The sequence below is a fragment of the Lactuca virosa genome, chromosome 5 (assembly GCF_052849685.1).
Source record: "Lactuca virosa cultivar CGN04683 chromosome 5, Lactuca_virosa_CGN04683_v6, whole genome shotgun sequence".
NCBI lineage: Eukaryota > Viridiplantae > Streptophyta > Magnoliopsida > Asterales > Asteraceae > Lactuca > Lactuca virosa.
This window is the reverse complement of record NC_136430.1, coordinates 338,439,029-338,464,575: the sequence shown is the minus strand read 5'-3', so window position 1 is coordinate 338,464,575 and position 25,547 is coordinate 338,439,029.

The following is a 25,547-nucleotide window of genomic DNA, read 5'->3' as shown; positions in this document are numbered from 1 at the left end:
ACCCTCCAACATTTAGTAGGTATATTAGGTATAATAGTTTTCTTATCAATTAAGTGTTATACCTAAACATTCCTTAAACCTAAGGTATAAGTAGGGGAAACTTATACTTAACATTAATACTTGTATACGACAAACTATAATGCTTCTAACAATTTGCTACCATGAGCTTGTAACCGCGGCTGTGACATAATACCTCTGATAAAATACACTCATGATTTACCATGAGAACAACACCGTACACTTCATCAACGCCGGAACAATAACAAGTAAAAGGATAGTTCATCACTCGCTTTTGGTTGACTGTAGCTAACAATCACAAGTGGGGTGGTCAACCCGTATACTATTTATACATGACTTCCTCGCTCACACGGGATTAACGGTTACAGTTCAGAGGATTTCCGCTAAGATCCCCAATCTTAGTTGATGAATACAATTACTCATGTAGACTTCGACGGCTTCCTATAGCTTTAACAACAAAAGCATTTTCATGTCTAAAACCCTAAGTTACTAGACTATGCTTTTAAACATTACTCCTAACTTCATAACATTTAGGCAGTATAACAACTATATCTTGAAGTAAAACCAGGTTTTATCTTGACCTAAAACCAATAATAACAACATATAACGTTCCTAGTTTTATATTGACATAAAACTATCAATAACAATATATATAACATACTAAGTTTTATCTTGACATAAAACTAACAATAACAACATATAACATACCAAGTTTTATCTTGACATAAAACCAATAATAGCAACATACATTATAACTTAACATATAGAACTTCCGAATATAACTTCGGAACTATATCACACACAACATATATAGAATCCTAAGTACAACTCAAGATCTACATTAGTAAAATAACATGCCGACAGGTTGATAATAGTTGTATATATTCAAAATATTATATTTAGAACAACTATACCCCGACTATTATAACTATATATTATCATATAGACATAATAATAATGTATATTTAATATTTAGAATGCGTTTTCCCCTGAAATATTAGAAAGTGGGGCCGTGAAACTCACCCTAGTAGCATGATTTTATGTAATCTAAGCAGAAACGGTCAGCATACAAGGTCGTCGGGGCTCGGGATGCAAGATGGTCTCAGCAAAGGAGAGAGGAGAATGAAGTTTAGGTGTAAGAATGGCTGAAGTCGGACCTGCTATTTATAGTAAGGATTTTGGACCCTCACGTCGTGAGTTTTATAAGGCTCACGTCGTGAGTTTTGGATCTTATCCCCGTAGACTTGCCATTTGCGTCCCTAGCTTCGAAAGGTGGCCATGTGACTCCTCACGTCGTGAGATATCCTTGATCATGTTGTGAGTTTGGATCTTATCCCCTCGCAGCCTTGTCACACACCTTCTAGATTCCGAGATGTGGATAAATGACTCCTTACATCGTGAGTTCTGTGTTCACGTCGTGAGCTCAGTCAGATTAGGGTTTCTGACAGCTGAATCTTCGGAAGGTCATCACTTTCACATACAAACTCAGTTTTTGACGTTCTTTATATGCATACGTAGGTATTTACAAGTACTACAACTCTCTTTTAGACTCCAATAGCTAATTCTAAGTCTATTTTAAATTCCTTTTATTATATAGATTTATAGTGTTCGGTTTATCATAACTTCTTCATGCGAAGTCAGATTCAGACATTCTCTATATTTTTGGAATCGTATGGACGTATACTTTGAGTTGTATCATAAAGAAAGTTCATATTTGTATTAGAATTTATCATGAACTACATAGCACTCTTATCATATTACTAGTTTAACAAAATCACATTACATGATTGGCATAATCACATGTGATTGTCTATTGACCTATTTTGACTAGTGTTACATTCTCCCCCCGTTAGATTAATTTCGTCTCGAAATTTATCTTATGGATGGGGTTTCTTCAAACAGTTGGGGGTATTTTTCTTTCATGTGATCTTCACGTTCCCAAGTAAATTCAGGTCCTCGTAAAGAGTTCCATCGAACTTTCACTATGGGAATACGACTTTGCTTTAATCGTTTGACTTCTCGATCCATGATCTCAACAGGTTCTTCTACAAAGTTGAGTTTCATACTAACTTGTATCTCTTCGAGAGGTATAACAAGAGTGTCATCGGAAAAACATCTTTTGAGATTTGATACGTGAAAAACATCATGCACATTACTTAGCTCTTGAGGCAACTTAAGTTGGTATGCAACAGAACCAATTCTTGCTAGAATTTCAAAAGGTCCTATGTACCGTGGGTTTAGTTTGCCTCGTTTTCCGAATCGAATTACGCCTTTCCAAGGAGAGACCTTCAACATTACTTTATCTCCAACTTGGAATTCTAAAGGCTTACGTCTTACGTTAGCATAGCTCTTTTGACGATCACGCGCAGCCTTTAATCGATCCTTAATTTGCACGATCTTTTCAGTTGTCTCGTGGATTATTTCTGGTCCAGTACGTAAGGTATCACCTGTATGTTCTCTGGCCATCTGTGTATCTCCAACTTCTGCCCAACACAGTGGGGAACGACATTTTCGTCCATAAAGAGCCTCAAACGGTGCAACCTTGATGCTGGTGTGATGACTATTGTTGTAGGAAAACTCAATTAACGGTAAATGAGTATCCCACGCATTTCCAAAGTCTATTACACAGGCTCGGAGCATATCTTCTAAAGTCTGAATGGTTCTCTCACTCTGACCATCAGTCTGTGGATGGTAAGCTGTACTCATATCTAGACGTGTTCCTAAGGATTTTTGTAGAGATTGCCAAAATCGTGAAGTGAATCTACTATCTCGGTCAGAAATAATAGAATTTGGAACTCCATGCAATCTGACAATAAATTCTAGTTAGCTTTTCCATCTTGTCGTTCTCCTTAATTGGTAAGAAATGGGCGGACTTAGTCAACCTATCGACTATTACCCAAATAGTGTCGAACCCACTAGGAGTTTTAGGTAACTTAGTGATGAAATCCATTGATATCTGCTCCTATTTCCATTTAGGTATTTCCGGTTGTTGAAGTAAACCTGAAGGCTTTTGATGTTCTGCCTTTACTCTAGAGCAAGTCAAACATTTGCTCACATAAGTAGCAATTTCTGCCTTCATGTTGGGCCACCAATAATGTACCTTTAAATCTAAGTACATTTTGTCAGAGCCTGGATGTACGGAATATATGGACTTGTGGGCTTCTTCTAAGACCAAGTCCCTGACTCCACCGAACTTAGGCGTCCAAATTCGGTTCATAAAGTGTCGCGTTCCGTCATCTTTTTGTATAAGTTGCTTTTCCATTCCTCGCAAAGCTTCGTTCTTGATGTTTTCTTCTTTTAGAGCCTCAAATTGAGCTTCTCTTATTTGTGTGGTAAAGTTAGAATGGATAGTTATAGTTAATGCTCGTACTCGTCGGGTTTTAATATATTATTTCCGGCTCAAGGCATCTGCTACCACATTTGCCTTTCCGGGATGATAACGAATCTCACACTCGTAATCATTCAACAATTCGACCCATCTTCGTTGTCTCATATTAAGATCTTTTTGGTTGAAGATGTGCTGGAGACTCTTGTGGTCGGTAAAAATAGTACACTTAGTACTGTATAAGTAATGTCTCCAAATTTTTAGTGCAACCCAATTCAAGATCATGGGTAGTGTAATTATTCTCATGAACCTTAAGTTGTCGTGATGCGTAGGCGATAACTTTTCCTCTTTGCATCAACACACATCCCAATCCTTGATTTGATGCGTCGAAGTATACAACGAAATCTTCTGTTCCATCTGGAAGGGATAGGATTGGTGCACTACACAACATTTGCTTCAGTTTCTGAAAAGCAGCTTCTTGTTTGTCTTCCCAGTTGAACTTCGTATCCTTATGGGTTAATGTTGTAAGCGGCTTGGCTATTTTGGAGAAGTTCTCTATGAATCTACGGTAATAGCCAGCAAGTCCTAGGAATTGACGCACCTCTGTTGGCGTCTTTGGTGCTTCCCAATTCCTGATTGCTTCAACTTTGGATGGGTCAACATGAATTCCTTCGTTGCTAACTACATGACCTAAGAATTGTACTTCTCTAATCCAAAACTCACATTTGAAGAATTTAGCGTACAACTTTTCTTTTCTTAGTAGTTCCAAGATTATTTGCAGGTGTTGACCATGTTCTTCCTTGGTTCGTGAATATATCAATATATCATCGATAAATACGATCACAAATTTATCCAGGTATGGTTTGCAAACACGATTCATGAGATCCATAAACACTGCTGGGGCATTGGTCAATCCAAAAGACATAACTAAGAACTCATAATGACCATAACGAGTTCTAAATGCTGTTTTTGGAATGTCGTCTTCTTGTACTCTGAGTTGATGGTATCCTGATCTGAGATCTATCTTTGAGTAGTAGCTGGATCCTTGCAGTTGATCGAATAGATCATCAATTCTCGGAAGCGGATAACGATTCTTGATCGTTAGCTTGTTCAGCTCCCAATAATCAATACACATTCGAAAGGATCCGTCTTTCTTCTTGAAGAACAAGATTGGTGCTCCCCAAGGTGAAAAACTTGGTCGGATAAAGCCTTTGTCAAGAAGTTCTTGTAGTTGGCTAGAGAATTCTTGCATTTCAGATGGAGCCAACCGATAAGGAGATTTCGCTACTGGTGCTGCTCCTGGAATTAAGTCGATTCGAAAATCGACTTGTCGGACGGGAGGTATTCCAGGTAGTCTTCAGGAAACACGTCAAGGAAATCACATACTTGAGGTATGTCCTTGATTTCTTTTGTCTTTCTCTTCCTATCTACAATGTGGGCAAATAATGCGCTACATTTCTTATGTAGATATTTCTGGGTCTTAGTACAAGAGATGACTTTGAGGTTCTTCCCAGATTTATCACCATAGATAATCAGGGCTTCGCTGTTTGGTAAGGGTAGTCGTATGGCTTTCTCATGACATAGAATTTCGGCGCGGTGTGAAGATAACCAATCCATGCCAATTAAGACATCAAAACTACCGATAGGCATTGGCATGAGGTTGACGTGAAAAAAGTAGTTATTAAGAGTTAACAGACAGTTTTCTAGGATGTCATGTGTTCTCTCAGTTTGACCATTAGCGATTTCTACTTCGTAGATTTCCTTTAATTTACTAGACTTATGACTTAACAATTTTCTAAACGTCGGAGTTATAAAACTTTGATCTGATCCAGAGTCGAAGAGTATAGTAGCATATAAATTATCTATAAGAAACGTACTAGATACGACCGAAGGGTCCTGGATAGCCTCTCTGCTTCCGATCATAAACGCCCTGCCACGTCCTATGCCTCCTTGACTCCTTAACTTTGGACATTCTTTCTTGATGTGTCAAACCTCCCCACACTCATAGCACTTTCTTCCTTCACCACGGCTTGTTCTAGTATTTGTTCCCTGATTCACTGTTGCAGGTGTTGCGCTCCTGCAGTAACTAGTAGTATGCCCCTTTTTCTTGCACGTCGTGCAGACAAAACTGTCACCTAGATGATGACGGTTGCACTGATTGCACCATGAAGATTTTGGTTGTGTGGGTACTGCTGTCGTAGCTGCATAATTGGTTGCCACTTCTTTTCTTTTCTCAGATGATTGTTTGGGATTCTTCCTATTAAACTTGCGCTTGTTTGTTCCAGATTTAGGAGATTCAGCCTTTGAGACCACTTCTGTTCCTTGGATCTCTGTGAGGGTTAGCCGATGAGCTATTCTTTTGGTGATGTCATAAGTCGTAGGCTTTGATGCGATCACCATGCCTTTAATTTGCGATGCTAAACCCCAAATATATCACTCAATTTTCTTATATTCGGGGGTTACAAGTTGTGACAACCCGATATTCCGAGTCAATGTAATGTTCAAAAAGTCAAATATTATAAACTATTTCTGAATCAATAAAAATAGCGTCAAAAATGTAGTGTTCTAAAGTCTCAATTGGGTTGCATAAAATGTTAGATATATTGTCAAGGTTTTCAAAAATATAAGGAACACTCAAATTCGGGTTATAACGAAGAAGTTACGACTAATCGAAGATTCACGACAAAACCGGTAAAACACTGTCAAGTGTAAAAGTGAAATTTCAATAAAATACTTTTTAGCCTTAAGTATCTAAACGAAAGTCGTAGATTATGTTAAACCGTGAGCATGTATAAAAAGAACGCCCAAATCTGACTTCGTATGATGAAGTTATGATTTTTCTAAGTTTCAGAACAGCAGTAGACAGCTAAAAAGTTGAAATAAAGATCGAGCGATTTTTAGCCGACGCAACCTAAACGAGAATTGAAGGTCTCGACAATAGTAGTACAACGGTAAAAGGATAGACGAAAATGGACATCGGATGAAGAAGTTATGGATTTTTAACGGAATTATCCTGTCCTGGCCTATTTAAAATATAATATTCAAAATTAAATTCAAAATTAGCCAACGGAGTCTAAATGAAAGTTGTAGAGTATATTCTCACCTACGCGTGGATATAAAGAACGTCAAAATCGGAGCTCGTATGCGAGAGATATGAATTTATGAAGTTCGAGGCACGCACACCAACCTTATCCGAGACTCACGATGTGAGCAAGGGACTCACGACGTGAGTCTATGACTGATGTGTGCCAGAACTAGACCACCAGGCGTCGCGTCTACAGACCAAACTCACGACGTAAACTATCCCATGTTCACGACGTGAATCCCGAGAATTCACCCTATAAATAGCATGCGAGACTTCCGACTTTCCTTGCTCATTTCACTCTTCTCTCTCACTTCTACTCCACGTTTAGCACCCCGAGACGACCCCGACACCCCGGTTACATATCCAAGCCCTAAAGAAGGTCCGAAGCGCCGAGAATCCCGAGAAACTTACCACTTCCCGGTCGAAGTGCTGCCTGAGAAAAACTCGTTTTCTTCAAATCACCACACTTTCCAGGTGAGTTCATACCCCTAGATTTTCACGTATTTTTTTTCATGTTTTAGGGGGGGAAATACAAGTGAAAAACGAGATAAACTCACTTAAAATACACGTCGTTAGAAATGTTTCAAATACTTTATCTAGATTTTGTTTATGGATGTTAAACAACATTAATACCAATGTTACACTTCACATGCAAAGTTGATATTACACCAAGTTTTTATCATCAAATGGAACACACTTTCGAAAAACTATAATGGGTATAGTTGCGAGTTATTCATTGCATCTTTACATAAACACTGTAAAAGGAAATACTTTCACACGAACTTTTCGTTCCGTAAATCTTTTGATACTATGTTTTGTGAGACACTCATCTTCAACGTACTCTCGAGTATGCATTTCAAGTCCTGTATTATAAACCATAATCTCTTGTAGGGAGAGCGTGATACTTGTGTATAGATCTATACGGGATTGACAATCCCGCACCTAAACTGTTAGCTACAGTTAGACCGGCAGGTCTGGGGTGACAAATGTCATAACATTACAACGCCTGAAGAACGTTGTTACAGGCAGTCTGGGTCAATAGCATGGTTATAAAACTCACATGGTGTATCAAAATGTACTTGATTTAAGAGACCCTTAAATGCATTCAGGAATTGCATTATATATGCATAACATCCACTTTCACCATTTTAGTATGAAATATCCTATTGCATTCCAGTCTTTGGAACTTTTTCAAACTACCACACATACATAGAAAATATTGGATTTTCTGGAAAAACGTTCAGTTATTTCTACCGAAAGACCTACAACTTTTAGAACAAAAACGCTTATGAACTCACCAACTTAATTGTTGACACTTTTTCAAAACTACTTGTATTTCTCAGGAAATCAGTAATACAGGTAACCATCAGCTTTTGGAGAAGGAACACTAAGGCGTCTGTTATCAAAACAATTTTAAATCATCATATTTGTAATATTCTTTTGAAAAATGTATTACACGCAACAATGTAAGTTTTTATTATATTTATGATGGTTGTGCTTACTTTCTTTACAATATTCAAATGTTATGATACTATGTGAAGTCATCCACCCCCGAATATTTCCGCCATTCTGGTTTGGGGGTGTGACAGATTGGTATCAGAGCATTGTTTATAGTGAACTAAGTATATCGAACCACATAAGATATACAAACTATAAATGCAAAGGGACCAAAAACCCTCTGACAAAACGTTTTCATAAACGATACTTTTAATAAATTAAAATGATATATATATATTTTTTATATAAGAGTATAAATACACGCATGCATCGGTCTCGTATCATAGCAAAAATTTTATAAAAGTATTAAGGCAAGTTGCGACACTACGACTAGGCCTCATGGTATGTAATCAAATCGAGAATAAATATAGTCTGATCAAATATATTTATCCTGGATGTGACCAACGTATGTCGACGAATGGTCGTAGTGAGCAACAAGTCGAAAACTTACCAAAGAAAATACTAGAATCAAACTTACAAATTTGAAATACTATAGGAGTATTTTATAAAACCATAAGAGCTATAGTAATCGTGCGAATCTCGATATTTAGTTAAATTTAGGAAATCGTCAAATAAAAAAAATTATTTATCAAAAATTACCTTTTTACTCCCGAGTTTTTATAAAATTCTCTTGCCTCTATTTCTCGACTAGACAAAATGGCAGGATTTCACATTCGCGGGGATCCTTACTATCCAAACCAGGGTAATGGAGGCTGTATTGAAGAGGACCCAGAGGAAGACCCCGAAGAGATTCCCGAGGAGGAGCCAGAAGAGGATTCCGAAGAGGATCCCAAGGAAGACCCAAATGAAGAGTCAGAAGAGGAAGGAGATGGTGGGAGCACTGACTCGGAACCCAAGATCTACAATCCTCCCCGAGGAGCAACAAATCCCCAAACGAACTTTCAGGGCCCGGCGCCCCGCTGGGCTGTGGATCTGAAGCGACGGAGCAGGGAACAAGGGCAACGCCCACCCTACGGCATGGCACGAGGCTTTTATAACCCCAGTAACGGGGGTTCGGCTGACAGGGCACTCCCTGTCATGGTTCGTCTAATTGCCAACCAAGGCGAGTAATAGCCGATCCCACAGTGGTTACGGGTACGTTTCTCCTCAACAACATTTATGCATGCATACTCTTTGACTGTGGTGCGGAGAGAAGTTTCATGAGTCATAAATTCAAACACTTACTTAATCAAAAACCCTAAGCACTTAATAAAATATTCACAGTAGAAATGGCAAACGGTAAAACGGAAAGCGCAAACGATATGTACATAGGATGTACGTTAAATTTAAATGAACACTCGTTCCAAATCGATCTTATGTCGATTACTATAAGAAGTTTTGATGTCATCATCGGTATGGACTGGTTAAGCCTTCACCATGCCGATATACTTTGTCACGAAAGGGCCGTTCGCCTCAATCTTCCAAGCGGCAAAACTCTTATCATTTATGGGGACAAACCCAATACCAATTTACAAATCATCTCTTGCGTCAAAGCCCGAAAATACATTCGCAAAGAATATCATGCCTTTCTAGCCCACGTGGTAGACAAGAAATGAGAAGTGAAAGACATTAAAGACATTCCGGAAGTTTGCAATTTCCCCGATATTTACCCCGAAGATCTTCCAGGAGTCCCACCAGAACGTCAAGTCGAGTTCAGGATCGACTTGATTCCCGGAGCTACCCCAGTAGCAAAATCGTCGTACCCTCTAGCACCGGCAGAAATGCAGGAATTATCCAGCCAGCTGAACGAGCTTCTAAGCAAAGGGTTCATTAGACCGAGCTTCTCACCATGGGGAGCACCGGTCCTGTTCGTAAAGAAGAAGGAGAGATCTTTTCGCATGTGCATCGATTACCGGGAACTGAGCAAACTCACGATCAAGAACCGATATCCCTTACCGTGCATAGACGATCTGTTCGACCAACTACAAGGAGCGAGCTACTTCTCAATGATCGATTTAAGATCTGGGTATCACCAGCTGCGAGTCCTGGAAGGAGACATTCCCAAAACGGCATTCCGAACTCGCTATGGTCACTACGAGTTTGTAGTGATGCCCTTTGGATTGACAAATGCACCGGCGGTGTTCATGGACCTAATGAACCGAGTATGTCGTCCTTTCCTGGATAAATTTGTGATCGTGTTCATAGATGATATACTCATCTATTCAAGGAGCAAAGAGGAACATAGCCAACACCTCCGACAGGTCTTGGAAACATTAAGGACAGAGAAGCTTTACGCAAAATTCTCGAAGTGTGAATTTTGGATTCGGAAAGTAGATTTCCTAGGTCACGCGATCAGCAAAGAGGGGATACACGTGGACCCTTCCAAAATCAAGGCGATCGAGAACTGGACAACTTCAAGGACTCCAACGGAAATCCGACAATTCTTGGGCCTTGCCGGGTATTACCGGAGGTTCATACAAAACTTCTCGATGATTGCTAAACCACTTATCACCCTGACTCAGAAGGGTGTAACCTTCAATTAGGGAGAAAAACAAGACACTGCGTTCCAAACACTGAAGCGAGCTCTGTGCAACGCACCTATATTATCCTTGCCAGTCTACTGTGATGCGTCAAACCAGGGACTTGGATGTGTCCTAATGCAGCGAGGTAAACTACACGACGCACGGCCTCGAATTGGGAGCAGTAGTGTTCGCCCTAAAAATCTGGAGGCATTACCTTTACGGTACCAAGTGCACCATCTTCACCGATCACAAAAGCCTCCAGCATATCCTCAATCAGAAAGAACTCAACATGAGACAAAGACGGTGGGTGGAATTACTAAATGATTACGAATGTGAAATTTGTTATCACCCCGGAAAAGCCAACGTGGTTGCAGACGCTTTGTGCAGAAAGGAGTACTCGGGCCGCCGAGTAAGAGCATTAACCATGACCATCCACTCACACCTGTCCGCACAAATCAAAGAAGCACAGGAAGAAGCCTTGAGGCCAGAGAACGTGGCAGGTGAAGCATTGAGAGGAATGGACAAAAACCTTGAAGTCAGGGATGACGGAGTTCGTTGTCTCATGAACCGGATCTGGACACCAAAAGTTGGTGGATTCAGGGATGTTGTCATGAACGAAGCTCATACAACTCGCTACTCCGTACATCCCGGCTCAGACAAGATGTACTTAGACCTCAAGAGGTTGTATTGGTGGCCGAACATGAAAGCCGAAATAGCTACCTTTGTGGGCAAGTGCCTGACTTGCACCAAGGTTAAGGTAGAATATCAAAAGCCCGCGGGACTACTTCAACAGCCAGAGATACCCGAGTGGAAGTGGGAGCAGATAACCATGGATTTCATAACCAAGTTGACTAAGACTACAGGTGGACTCGACACCATTTGGGTTATCGTTGACAGATTAACCAAATCCGCACACTTCCTACCAATAAAAAAGACAGACAAACTGGAGAAGCTGACAAGGATCTACATTAAAGAGATAGTGCGCCTTCACGGAGTACCGATATCTATTATCTCCGATAGAGATCGCCGATTCACATCACGATTCTGGCAGTCGCTGCAGAAAGCTATGGGAATTAAGCTGGACATGAGTACAGCCTACCACCCACAGACAGACGGGCAGAGTGAAAGGACCATTCAAACGTTAGAGGACATGCTAAGAGCTTGTGTGATAGACTTTGGTAAGGCTTGGGATACCCATTTACCATTGATCGAGTTGTCGTACAACAATAGCTATCACACTAGCATCAAAGTTGCTCCATTCGAAGCCCTCTACGGCCGTAAGTGCAGATCGCCTCTGTGCTGGGCTGAAGTGGCCGACACACAACTAGCAAGAGGTCAAGTACCAGACAACACTCTCACTGGCCCGAAAATCATAAGAGAAACTACTGAGAAGATTGTCCAAATCCGAGAACGATTAAAAGCTTCAAGAGACAGACAAAAGAGTTATGCAGATAAAAGACAGAAACCCTTGGAATTCCAGGTTGGGGACCGGGTACTATTAAAAGTCTCCCCCTGGAAGGGTTTGATATGTTTTGGAAAACGTGGGAAACTCAACCCTAGGTATATCGGACCATTCGAGATCCTTGCCATGATCGGCCCGGTGGCATACAAACTTCGATTACCGCAGGAACTCAATAACATACACCCTACCTTTCACGTGTTGAACCTAAAGAAGTGCTTGTCCGATGAGACCCTCGTCATCCCTCTGGACGAAATTGAAATCAACGAGAGTCTCCACTTCGTGGAAGAGCCTGTAGAAATCATGGATCGGGAAGTTAAAAGAACTAAACAAAGTCGCATACCCATTGTGAAGGTCCGTTGGAATGCCAAGCAAAGGACCTGAATACACCTGGGAACGCGAGGATCAGATGAAACAAAAGTACCCACATCTTTTTCCTAGTCCATAAACTGTGTCTTAGATTAAATTTCGGGATGAAATTTCCTCTAACGGGGGGATGATGTGACAACCCGATATTCCGAGTCAATGTAATGTTCAAAAAGTCAAATATTATAAACTATTTCTGAATCAATAAAAATAGCGTCAAAAATGTAGTGTTCTAAAGTCTCAATTGGGTTGCATCAAATGTTAGATATATTGTCAAGGTTTTCAAAAATATAAGGAACACTCAAATCCGGATTATAACGAAGAAGTTACGACTAATCGAAGATTCACGACAAAACCGATAAAACACTGTCAAGTGTAAAAGTGAAATTTCAATAAAATACTTTTTAGCCTTAAGTATCTAAACGATAGTCGTAGATTATGTTAAACCGTGACCATGTATAAAAAGAACGCCCAAATCTGACTTCGTATGAGGAAGTTATGATTTTTCTAAGTTTCAGAACAGCAGTAGACAGCTAAAAACTCGAAATAAAGATCGAGCGATTTTTAGCCGACGCAACCTAAACGAGAATTGAAGGTCTCGACAATAGTAGTACAACGGTAAAAAGACAGACGAAAATGGACATCGGATGAAGAAGTTATGGATTTTTAACAGAATTATCCTGTCCCGATCTATTTAAAATATAATATTAAAAATTAAATTCAAAATTAGCCGACGGAGTCTAAATGAAAGTTATAGAGTATATTCTCACCTACGTGTGGATATAAAGAACGTAGAAATCGGAGGTCGTATACGATAGATATGAATTTCTGAAGTTCGAGGCACGCACACCAACCTTATCCGAGACTCACGACGTGAGCAAGGGACTCACGACGTGAGTCTATGACTGATGTGTGCCAGAACTAGACCACCAGGCGTTACGTCTACAGACCAAACTCACGAAGTGAACTATCCCATGTTCACGACGTGAATCCCGAGAATTCACCCTATAAATAGCATGCGAGACTTCCGACTTTCCTTGCTCATTTCACTCTTCTCTCTCACTTCTACTCCACGTTTAGCACCCCGAGACAACCCCAACACCCCGGTTACATATCCAAGTCCTGACGAAGGTCCGAAGCGCCGAGAATCCTGAGAAACTTACGACTTCCAGGTCGAAGTGCTGCCCGAGAAAAACTCGTTTTCTTCAAATCACCACACTTTCCAGGTGAGTTCATACCCCTAGATTTTCACGTATTTTTTTCATGGTTTAGGGGGGGGAAATACAAGTGAAAGACGAGATAAACTCACACTTAAAATACACGTCGTTAGAAATGTTTCAAATACTTTATCTAGATTTTGTTTATGGATGTTAAACAACATTAATACCAATGTTACACTTCACATGCAAAGTTGATATTACACCAAGTTTTTATCATCAAATGGAACACACTTTCGAAAAACTATAATGGGTATAGTTGCGAGTTATTCATTGCATCTTTACATAAACACTGTAAAAGGAAATACTTTCACACGAACTTTTCGTTTTGTAAATCTTTTGATATTATGTTTTGTGAGACACTCATCTTCAACGTACTCTCGAGTATGCATTTCAAGTCCTGTATTATAAACCATAATCTCTTGTAGGGAGAGCGTGATACTTGTGTATAGATCTATACGGGATTGACAATCCCGCACCTAAACTGTTAGCTACAGTTAGACCGGCAGGTCTGGGGTGACAAATGTCATAACATTACAACGCCTGAAGAACGTTGTTACAGGCAGTCTGGGTCAATAGCATGGTTATAAAACTCACATGGTGTATCAAAATGTACTTGATTTAAGAGACCCTTAAATGCATTCAGGAATTGCATTATATATGCATAACATCCACTTTCACCATTTTAGCATGAAATATACTATTGCATTCCAGTCTTTGGAACTTTTTCAAACTACCACACATACATGGAAAATATTGGATTTTCTGGAAACACGTTCAGTTATTTCTACCGAAAGACCTACAACTTTTAGAACAAAAACGCTTATGAACTCACCAACTTAATTGTTGACACTTTTTCAAAACTACTTGTATTTCTCAGGGAATCAGTAATACAGGTAACCATCAGCTTTTGGAGAAGGAACACTAAGGCGTCTGTTATCAAAACAATTTTAAATCATCATGTTTGTAATATTCTTTTCAAACATGTATTACATGCAACAATGTAAGTTTTTATTATATTTATGATGGTTGTGCTTACTTTCTTTACAATATTCAACTGTTATGATACTATGTGAAGTCATCCACCCCCGAATGTTTCCGCCATTCTGGTTTGGGGGTCTGACACAAGTGCTGGACACATTACAGCAAGATCATTAAATCTAGTGGTATAAGCTTTTATCTCTGAACCCTTCATGGTTAGGGTCCACAGTTCTTATTCCAGTTTATGTATCTCCTCCCTAGGACAATACTCCTCCACTAGCATCATTTTTAGCTCCTCCCATTTCATGGAATTTGCAGTATCAATTCCCATTGTATTCACATGGTTGTTCCACCATGTGAGTGCTGCATCTGCGAAAGTACATGCTGCAAATCGTACTTTACAATCATCTGGACAGAAGCTTATTTGAAAGACGGACTCTGTCTTTTCTATCCACCTCGTCAAATTAACTACCCCTTTATTTCCATGAAAGCTTTTTGGCCTGCAATTCATAAAATCTTTGTAGGTACACGTTCTAGCGGTCCCTACACGACCTTCATTTCTAACTCCATCTCTTGTGACATTAGATAGAGCCGCAACAATTCTTTGAGCTATGATTTCTTCCAGTTGTGTTGTACCTATTGGGGGGTTTGGTTCTGGTGGTTGTTGTGGTGCTGATGGTCGGTTAGGGTTTAGTCGATTATTCCTTCTAGGCATTTTGTTTTAGTTCTTAAACTAATAAGAATTTTATAAGTTTTGTTAATTATTTAATACACGAGTACTAAATACTTCAAGTATTCTTCAAAGTGTAAAACATAATGGACAACACCATGGTTACTGTAATATATGCTTCATATTATTACCAACGGTTACATCAGTTTATTTAGGTTTATAAGAGAAAAGTTTCTATAAACATTGAAAAATTTGCAAGGTTTTCTACATCCTTGCTATAAACTTTCCTCTTTTCGCCTTAACTAGTTTGATTTCTCTATTTACACAACCACTAGTTTTAGCTTATCTACTAGAAACCTAAATGATGACCTAGCACGTCAGTGACATTAACCACTTGCTCCTCAAGTGCTTGAGTTCTCTGCTCAAGACTTCCCGTGCGTTCTTCATTTCTTGAGGCTTGATTGTAGAGTTCTAACTCTGCAATCCTTGCATCGTGAGTAATCATGTCGTTATAGGCGAAATTTATACGATGATGGACATCCATCACCGATCCCTGATCTCGCGTCCTTTGTCCTTCTAGCCTTCGTACTCTTCCAGAGAGATGAGTAGCCCTTCCTTCTACAATTTCCATCTTATCTTCAATTTTCACACTTTTCTCAAACAATTGAGATAAAGTGTTATATTCAGAAGAATGTGGGAGATGTGGTCGAGATGATTGACCAGTCTCATACATCTTAGCAGTTCTTTCTTCCGCCACCCACCTATCAACGGTTTGTGCGATCCGTGCAGGTTCATCTTGAACTCTATGACTTCCTGAAGATGTCGCCTTCTGATTCTTCTTAATCTTTTGCCATATCGGTATGGATTTACGTGCTGTGCATTTCATTTTTACTCCTCATGGAACTTTACGGTAAAGAGTGTTCAGTGGTGGTAAAGATGATGCCACCGACTCTGTCCCCTCCATGGATTCGCTTTCTTCCATTGGTTCACTCTCTTCCCATTCGTTGGAGGGTAAAGGTGCTCCATCGTCAGAAGGTATTGGATGAAAGGTGGTTGGATTTATAGGGTAGTAAGGATCGCCTACCATCATGGGGAATGAAACTTCATCTTCTTCATCCGTATCCTCGATGATTATCCATTCTCATGAATGTGCCATGTCGAATTCCTATACGTTTTGGATCATCAAGAGTTTTAGTCTATCAAATATTACTCCCAAATTAAATAGTTCATATGATCTGATCATAAAAAAATGTAGTCGCGCACCTACACCTAATTGTGATAGGATATACGCACATATAAACTTTAGTTGGAATATTTGATCTAAATCCTTGAGATCAAAAACATTTCGGGTATTAAGGTGTATTCTCATCGCGGGTCTGAGTCTCTATATATGACTCTATATTCTTATTTATTTTATTCACGTTTTAACTATTGTTTGTTACTTCAGGTCTATCTGATAAGGCTCCGGCCAATCATGATAGTCGAAAGGACAAGATCATTTTAGCATATAGCCGTTCTGGAATCCAACAACCCAAATCGACATGTCTATGCTTGTCACCGCTCCCGTAAGTAGTCCTTCAGTAGAATAATTAATAATAATTTTTATTGTAGGCTAAGGGATATACCTAAACCTAATAGAGTAAGCCCTAAACCATAGTCGTGCTTTCCTAAGAAAGTACTAGTTCACTATAGTTAATAGCTCTGATACCAATTTCTGTCACACCCCCAGCCATCTGCGGAAACACCGGGTAGTGTAACGTCATTCTTCGTATCACAGTTATATAACATACATTGAACAGTACTAAGAAAATACATACCTTTATTGATAATTGAAAGTTACATAACTGTTTTTCTAAAACCTATTACATAATATCCGACTATGGCATACTTCTTAATGAACAGAAAGGTAATAGTAAAACTTCTTCTGTTCGAATACATACCAGCTTTTCAAGTTCCTGAAAACACATGCATTTTAAAATACGTCAACATAAAGTTGGTGAGTCCACAGGTTTTGACTCCATAAAATAATACATTTTTCCACGTTCAAAAGTATATCGTTGAAAGTATCATTTTGACTCTCCAACATTTAGTAGGTATATTAGGTATAATAGTTTTCTTATCAATTAAGTGTTATACCTAAACATTCCTTAAACCTAAGGTATAAGTAGGGGGAAACGTATACTTAACATTAATACTTGTATACGACAAACTATAATGCTTCTAACAATTTGCTACCATGAGCCTGTAACCACGGCTGTGACATAATACCTCTGATAAAATACACTCATGATTTACCATGAGAAACAAACACACTCATGATTTACCATGAGAACAACACCGTACGCTTCATCGACGCCGGAACAATAACAAGTAAAAGGATAGTTCATCACTCGCTTTTGGTTGACTGTAGCTAACAGTCACAAGTGGGGTGGTCAACCCGTATACTATTTATACACGACTTCCTCGCTCACACGGGATTAACAGTTACAGTTCAGAGGATTTCCGCTAAGATCCCCAATCTTAGTTGATGAATACAATTACTCATGTAGACTTCGACGGCTTCCCATAGCTTTAACAACAAAAGAATTTTCATGTCTAAAACCCTAAGTTACTAGACTATGCTTTTAAACATTACTCCTAACTTCATAACATTTAGGCAGTATAACAGCTATATCTTGAAGTAAAACCAGGTTTTAATCTTGACCTAAAACCAATAATAACAACATATAACGTTCCTAGTTTTATATTGACATAAAACTATCAATAACAATATATATAACATACTAAGTTTTATCTTGACATAAAACTAACAATAACAACATATAACATACCAAGTTTTATCTTGACATAAAACCAATAATAGCAACATACTTTATAACTTAACATATAAAACTTCCGAATATAACTTCGGAACTATATCGCACACAACATATATATAGAACCCTAAGTATAACTCAAGATCTACATTAGTAAAATAACATGCCGACAGGTTGATAATAGTTGTATATATTCAAAATATTATATTTAGAACAACTATACCCCGACTATTATAACTATATATTATCATATAGACATAATAATAATGTATATATAATATTTAGCATGTGTTTTCCCCCGAAATATTAGAAAGTGGGGCCGTGAAACTCACCCTAGTAGCATGATTTTATGTAATCTAAGCAGAAACGGTCAGCATACAAGGTCGTCGGGGCTCGGGATGCAAGATGGTCTCAGCAAAGGAGAGAGGAGAATGAAGTTTAGGTGTAAGAATGGCTGAAGTCGGACCTGCTATTTATAGTAAGGATTTTGGACCCTCACGTCGTGAGTTTTGGATCTTATCCCCGTAGACTTGCCATTTGCGTCCCTAGCTTCGGAAGGTGGCCATGTGACTCCTCACGTCGTGAGATATCCTTGATCACGTCGTGAGTTTGGATCTTATCCCCTCGCAGCCTCGTCACATACCTTCTAGATTCCGAGATGTGGATAAATGACTCCTCACGTCGTGAGTTCTGTGCTCATGTCGTGAGCTCAGTCAGATTAGGGTTTCTGACAGCTGAATCTTCGGAAGGTCGTAACTTTCACATACGAACTCCGTTTTTGACGTTCTTTATATGCACGCGTAGGTATTTACAAGTACTACAACTCTCTTTTAGACTCCAATAGAAAATTCTAAGTCTATTTTAAATTCCTCTTATTATAGAGATTTATAGTGTTCGGTTTATCATAACTTCTTCATGCGAACTCAGATTCAGACATTCTCTATATTTTTGGAATCATATGGACGTATACTTTGAGTTGTATCATAAAGAAAGTTTATATTTGTATTAGAATTTATCATGAACTACATAGCACTCTTATCATATTACTAGTTTAACAAAATCACATTACATGATTGGCATAATCACATGTGATTGTCTATTGACCTATTTTGACTAGTGTTACAGTACTTGACCCGAAAATAGCATGGTCCATTTGGGTTGCATTTCACTAGAACAATTTGAAAGGATGTAATTTTGATTAGAGGTTGTTTATGATTTATTAATATACTATAAGTTCTAATATATTAATATGAAATCATATTATTTAGTTAGTATTTATCAAGAATTAATTTGGAATTAATTTAGTGATCAAAAGAGACTAATTAAATGTACGGGGATTGATTTGGTAAATCAATGATTCTTATAGTGTGGGCCTATGGTTATTTAGTTTGGGCTAAACAATTATGGTAGTCCATGGATAGTCCATGGAGGTTTAACCCATCGAGCCTAAGTAATATGAAAGGTCATGTCCATTAGGGTTTACATGGATGAAACCCTAGACTTTGTCACACTATAAAAGAAGTTCCTTAGCTCCTAAAATCGGCACTAGTTATTCTTGGAGATCATAAGAGCCGATTTTGTGCAAGTCACTCTCTCTCAAGTCCTCCATTGTTGGTGGTGTTTTGTGAAGCATTTGAGGCATCATTTTTGGGGGGCTAGGCTCTTAAAGGTTCAAGTTAACAAGCTGCACCAAGAGGTATGTTATCTAACTAGTTTTTGTTGTTCAAATACACATGCCTTGTATGCTAGTTAGGAAAATGCTTTGGAAAATCAAATTGCATGTATAATTAGAGAAAACATAGATCCAAAGCATTTAGGTTTGTTTGTGCACCATAGGGTTGTTAGAGTGAAACCCTTCAGCAACAACATAAAGTTAACATTCCATCTTTATTATAACTTCATCATCATATATTTATTACATAAGGTTCTAGCTAAAGTCTAAAATCACTATTAATTTCTCCGATGGGATCACATTTATGCTGGAGCTTTTCCTCGATCAGAAGATCAACCAGCAATGACCTCTGGTGCTTCCCTGGTTTCCTCCACCATGAGTTGAAAGGCTCACCCTTTGGCCCTTGGAGCTTTAACTCTGCCTTGTTGTCCATCGTTTATCCTCAAATTCATAGGTGTTGGAGCTTGTATTGCCCCTATTGGGTTCAAAAGATGACATTCTGCCCTGATGTGGCCCGTCTGGTATTAGTGGAAACATATGTGCATTCCATGTGCTCCCTGCTTACAGTCTCTGCTTTATGTCCCTCCTTGCCACACTTGTAGCATATCATAGCACTATAAACTCCTTCATGGGACTTCCCACACTTTTTACACCGAGCACCACTCTGTCCCCCATACCTCGATTCGTCGTGCTTGAATCTCTTGGTTGTTGGTTGAGACAGATCTAGAGTCCGCCTCTTTTCCTTTCGTTGAGTCTCCAACTCAATTTCTCTTCTCTAGTGATGCTCTTACATTTCTGCTAAGGTCTTGTACTGATTGTTTCATACGAACTCCCTAATGTCAATCTTGAGCATACTCAAGTATCATTACATCTGTACTTGCTCCGATGAGGCATACTCTAGGCAAAAAAAGGCTCTCTCGGTGAACATTTTGGTAAGCTCCGTTACTAATATAGTGGTTTGTTTGAGCAACATATATTCTTAAGCGGTCACTCCCTGCTTACTGGTAGAACATAATTCGCCTTGAACTTCTCAACAAAATTCTCCCAAGTCACCACGCTCTTCTTAGTCGGTGAATAGTTCTTAGTGACGGAGTTCCACCAGTCATTTGCTCATAAAAGTAAAAGATTATGCGCATTTCTAAAATTTAGGTTTGCCAGGAAAACACAAGTGTAAAATCATCTTTCCATATCTGAGATCTACCTCATGGCAACAATTGGATCCCTGAAACCATCAAACTCAAGAGGGTTGGTGTTATTGAACTCTTGATAGGGCATTTCCTTTTCTCTAGACAGGGTTGCAGCAACAACAATAGTGGTTGCAACGGCAGCAGTACTGGCAATGGTAGTGTACCATTCATCAAACAAGGCTATTAATTCAGTCTTAATAGTTCCAAACATTTATGGGATCATCTCTCTTACAGCTGCTGATACCATCACTTCTATCCAATTGTGTATATCAGTCTCGCTTGGTCTTGACCCTTCAGATCTAGAACCCGACCTGCTTGCTTTTGTGATCATTACCATGCTGAAGGCATAACATGAATAGGTTAATATGAATCGAAATAACTCTAAAATGATATTTGAATCCTCTCCAGTTCCTTAGCAACTTTGTGGCTTTTCTCGATTCATGTATGGATCCTATGCTTCCAGTAGTAAGGGTCCATACTACATTCCACACCTATCCATACTAGATCCAAGAATTGTTCCAAGGTTTCTAAGTCACTACAGTCTACTATCGATAGGTCTTTTCACACACAGTGTTACAAGGACCTAATTATTTCTTTCCAAGATTTCACTAGGATCTTGCGTCTTTACCAACACCCTACCTTACGAATATATGCCCTATTAAACATATATTAAACTTCCTAGACTATCTTGCTAGGATTCCTTTCCACTTTTCTCTACTATTAACTAAGGAATAACTTCTACCAATATTAACTAATTATAGGATGAATATGATTACATGCCTCTAAAATCAAACAGTCTGTCAACTGAAAAATCCGACACTACGACGGTTAGACTCAAACGAGAGTTACACAATAGTGCCAGATAAGGCAATCTAATTTAATTTTGGAATTATTCAAACTAATGTACTTGTCGAATAATTAATTAATATTAATATAGGTTCTAAGCAAATACCAAGAAAATCCATAGGCTATAAGGCATCTTAAGTATTACGCAATTTTATCCTGCAATTCATGAAAAGATCCCTAGCCTACATACTAGCATGCATTTATAACATTTCACATATCAACAATCATAACAATATGAATATTTTGGGAATCACTTTCCTTTCTGAGCCCCGACTAACTGTACACATCACATTCTTTTCTTTTGGATAAAGTTCCTTTTCTTAAAAAGATTTGTTAAGATATTTAGATCCTCAGTTTGAGTTTGGAGTTGAACGAATGTTTATCCAATTCTCTAAAACCAAAGCTCTGATACCAACTTGCAATGTCCCGATTTTCAACCCAATTTTTTCATTTTTATTTATTCAAATATATCAGATAATAATTACATTATGTGGAGACATGTTGCGAATGCGCATGTCTACAGTCGAACCTTGTCCTTCTCAAGAATCAATGAAGCACCTGAAAAACATTTATAAACAACTGGGTAAGGACGAAACTTAGTGAGTTTCCCAAAATACCATATACTATAATACATATACATGCATACAAATAATGGCTCGCGATCTGCCAATGATATGTGTATCTTAGACTCATGGGTCTATGTGTACTTACGAGCTACACGCCATTTCATCAACATGGGTCTAAATGTACTTACGGTTTACACGTCATTTCGTCAATACGGGTCTATATGTACTTACCGCCTACACGTCGTTTCGTTAACACGTGAGCCTATAGGCTCCCAACCTCTTTGCCATTTCACCATCATCCCCTAACTAAATCTCAATAGACTATTCAAATTCATAATCATTACGCACATAGGGACTACACTTTAGATTATACTAGTAAAGACACATTTATACTTTCTACTCAAATAGTTTCAAGTACATTTACTCTTATACTATCAGCTTTACTCTACAAGTTCTCTATCCTAACATACATAGACATATACTGTAATACATAGTATGGTGAGATAACTCAACTGGACAGTTTCCTAGAAGATTAACAACTTTCTGGGCGATCCCACTGGCGAGCAACGTGTCTAACGAGTATTAACCAATAATACTATTACTTATTAATCCTTATGACAATCTGGTAATGAAAGCTATATATTTCACTAGTCCCAACGAATAACGAGAGTTATATGAAATAAGGATCAACCAGGCAGGACAGTTGGGAGGCAGGTCTATTTCGGTATATAGCCTTTCTGAAATCCAACAATCAAGCCAACATGACCATTCTAGACACCTCTACCATATGTATATCAATCAGTATTATAACTGGAATTACTGATAAATCTTATTTATAAATTCATAAAAACGACTATGACTACAAATATAAGTTACATTATTAGAAGTGTAGCTTTAACTTATAGAGATTTTCTTAAAAAAAAAGTCTGGAAATTCCACTGGCAGAACTTTGACTCAAAATTTCTACCTCTCAGATGCTCCAGGGCCTCACTAAAGTACTCGGGAACTAAGGAGAAAAAGAAGTATGGGTACGAAAGAGTTCTAGAGGTTTCTGGGGTTGAAGGGTGTGAGAATGATTTGAGAACGAAGCATGTTTATAGGGATATTTGATGGCGCGCCAAGCACAAGATTGAGGCGCGCTACACCACCTGTTGAGGGTGTTGGTGTGGCTCGTGTCTGATGGTGACACGTGGCGAATTCTATGTAGATTGTCAGAAGAGCGCCGCGCCTCTTGTTGGCGCGTGCAGATGCACACACGGACTTTCAGATTTTTCAAAAATTCATATTTTCTTCATAGGAGCTATGTTTTCGACGTTCTTTATATCCACGTGTAGCTATCGAGGAGATATACAACTTTTACTTAGACCCGATGGCTAGTTCTTAATTTATTTTTAAAGTTATATTTTTACAGACTTAGATTGTTAAAGTCCGTATGAAAACCATAACTCTTTCAGGTGATATCCGTTCTCGACTGTCTTTATATCGACGGATTCCTAATCACGAGATCTTCAACTCTCGTTTAGATTATTTTTCCCAACAGCTGACCGATTTAAAATTCGGTTTCTGTGTCGCACACTGCTACGCAGAAACTTCGATAAATCATAACTTCCTCATATGAAGTCAGATTTGGACGTTCACTACATGCATGCTCTCGGTTTTACGACTACGATGAATTTCGTTTAGATTACTTAGGCTAATAAGCTATCTATCTCTGATTCATATTTAACAACACGCTTTGTCGTGTAAGGCTGAACACAACACTTCAAACAATCATAACTTCTTCGTACAAAGTCGGAGTTGAGCATTCTATATATCTCCGAAGATCGTATTAACGTTTCCTACAAGTTTATGACTATTAATTTGGATAAAAGTAATATATATATATATATATATATATATATATATATATATATATATATATATATATTTCGAGTTTTATAAATAACGGTTTATATTGAATTTTAGAATGTGAAAACGGGGTGTTACAGAGAAGTTCATCATACTCAAGTATGTTGTATCATGATTGGTGTATAAGGAGGAAGTGTTTGGTAAAGTCATTAAGTCATTTAGTCATCTGAGTACTTATCCATAAAATGGGGCTTAATGACCAATTTATGCCAAGTCATTGTGAAAGCTTTATCTATTAAGTCAAATTAATGGATACGGATTAATGATTTTATAATGGTATTGATAGTTTTGTTGAGGAATAATTAAGTAATTAAAGGAATTGAGGGTGACTTAAGGAATGGAACAAGATTTTGAGGTTGGGAATCTGTCCAGACAGCAAACATGGCGTGTCCACTCCATGGTGCGACACGCTTTGCCCAACAGGTCTTGTTTTGATGTTGATTTTTCCTCAAATGAGTTTAATTCAAGCTTTATATATTCCTTATGGTTGATGAATTATAATATGAAATTGTTGATACTTATACTCCTATGTATTAGGTTGTTTGATCAAAACAGTAACGTACTTTCAATTACTGTAGGTACTGATTGAGGGTGGTTATTCACTGAAGAAAAGTGGTGTAAGAAGCTAATAGCTAAGGTGAGTTATCGGGAACATACATCCCCTATTTACTCATTTTTATTTGATAAATTTTACTTGATTTTCATTTCATGGTACTTTATGTACCCATTGATTGGTATGTGAATTAATTGTGCATTCATGTAATATTATTTTGAAATGTTTTGATAATTGAAGCCAAAGAGCTTGAAATCTTAGAAAAATGTTTTCATCATCCTATGTGTGCATATTCATACTAGGATGATGTGAATTTGAGATCCCAAGTACCTAAATGGACATTTTTTTATTGTTGTTGTTTTGAGTAGATTTCTAGACAATCCTCACATGCATGAGTACATGCTCACCGACCCTCATATTTATTGTGTATGATGACCACCAGTGCCTTATTTGTGGATGTAAGGGCAACTTGACAATTTCGTCTGTTATGTGCTCTTCACATCCGACCACCAACTTGTGAGTTGGACTGTGAGATTTACATGGGGGTTGGGAATAGTTGCATGCATAGCATTTCATTCATAATGAAACTCTTATTCATCTCTTGACATTGTTGAAGAAATGTTCCAGCCTTTTTACAACTAAAATATTATATATAAGTTTTTGGGAGGATCATTACTATTCCTTACTCAAAATGAGTTGATCATAGGGTAACTCACTAGACATTTCATTATCTAACTTATTTGGATGTATGTTCATATTGAGAGGCTTCGTGCTTAGGAGATATTAGAAGACCCCAGTTTGTAGGGAACTTGAAAATTTGTTATGATACCTAATGAAGAACCTCACTCCATGAAACTTTTATTTAACTTTTTGTGACTGTTAAACTTTTCCTCATTAAAACTTGAAACTTTTGAACTTT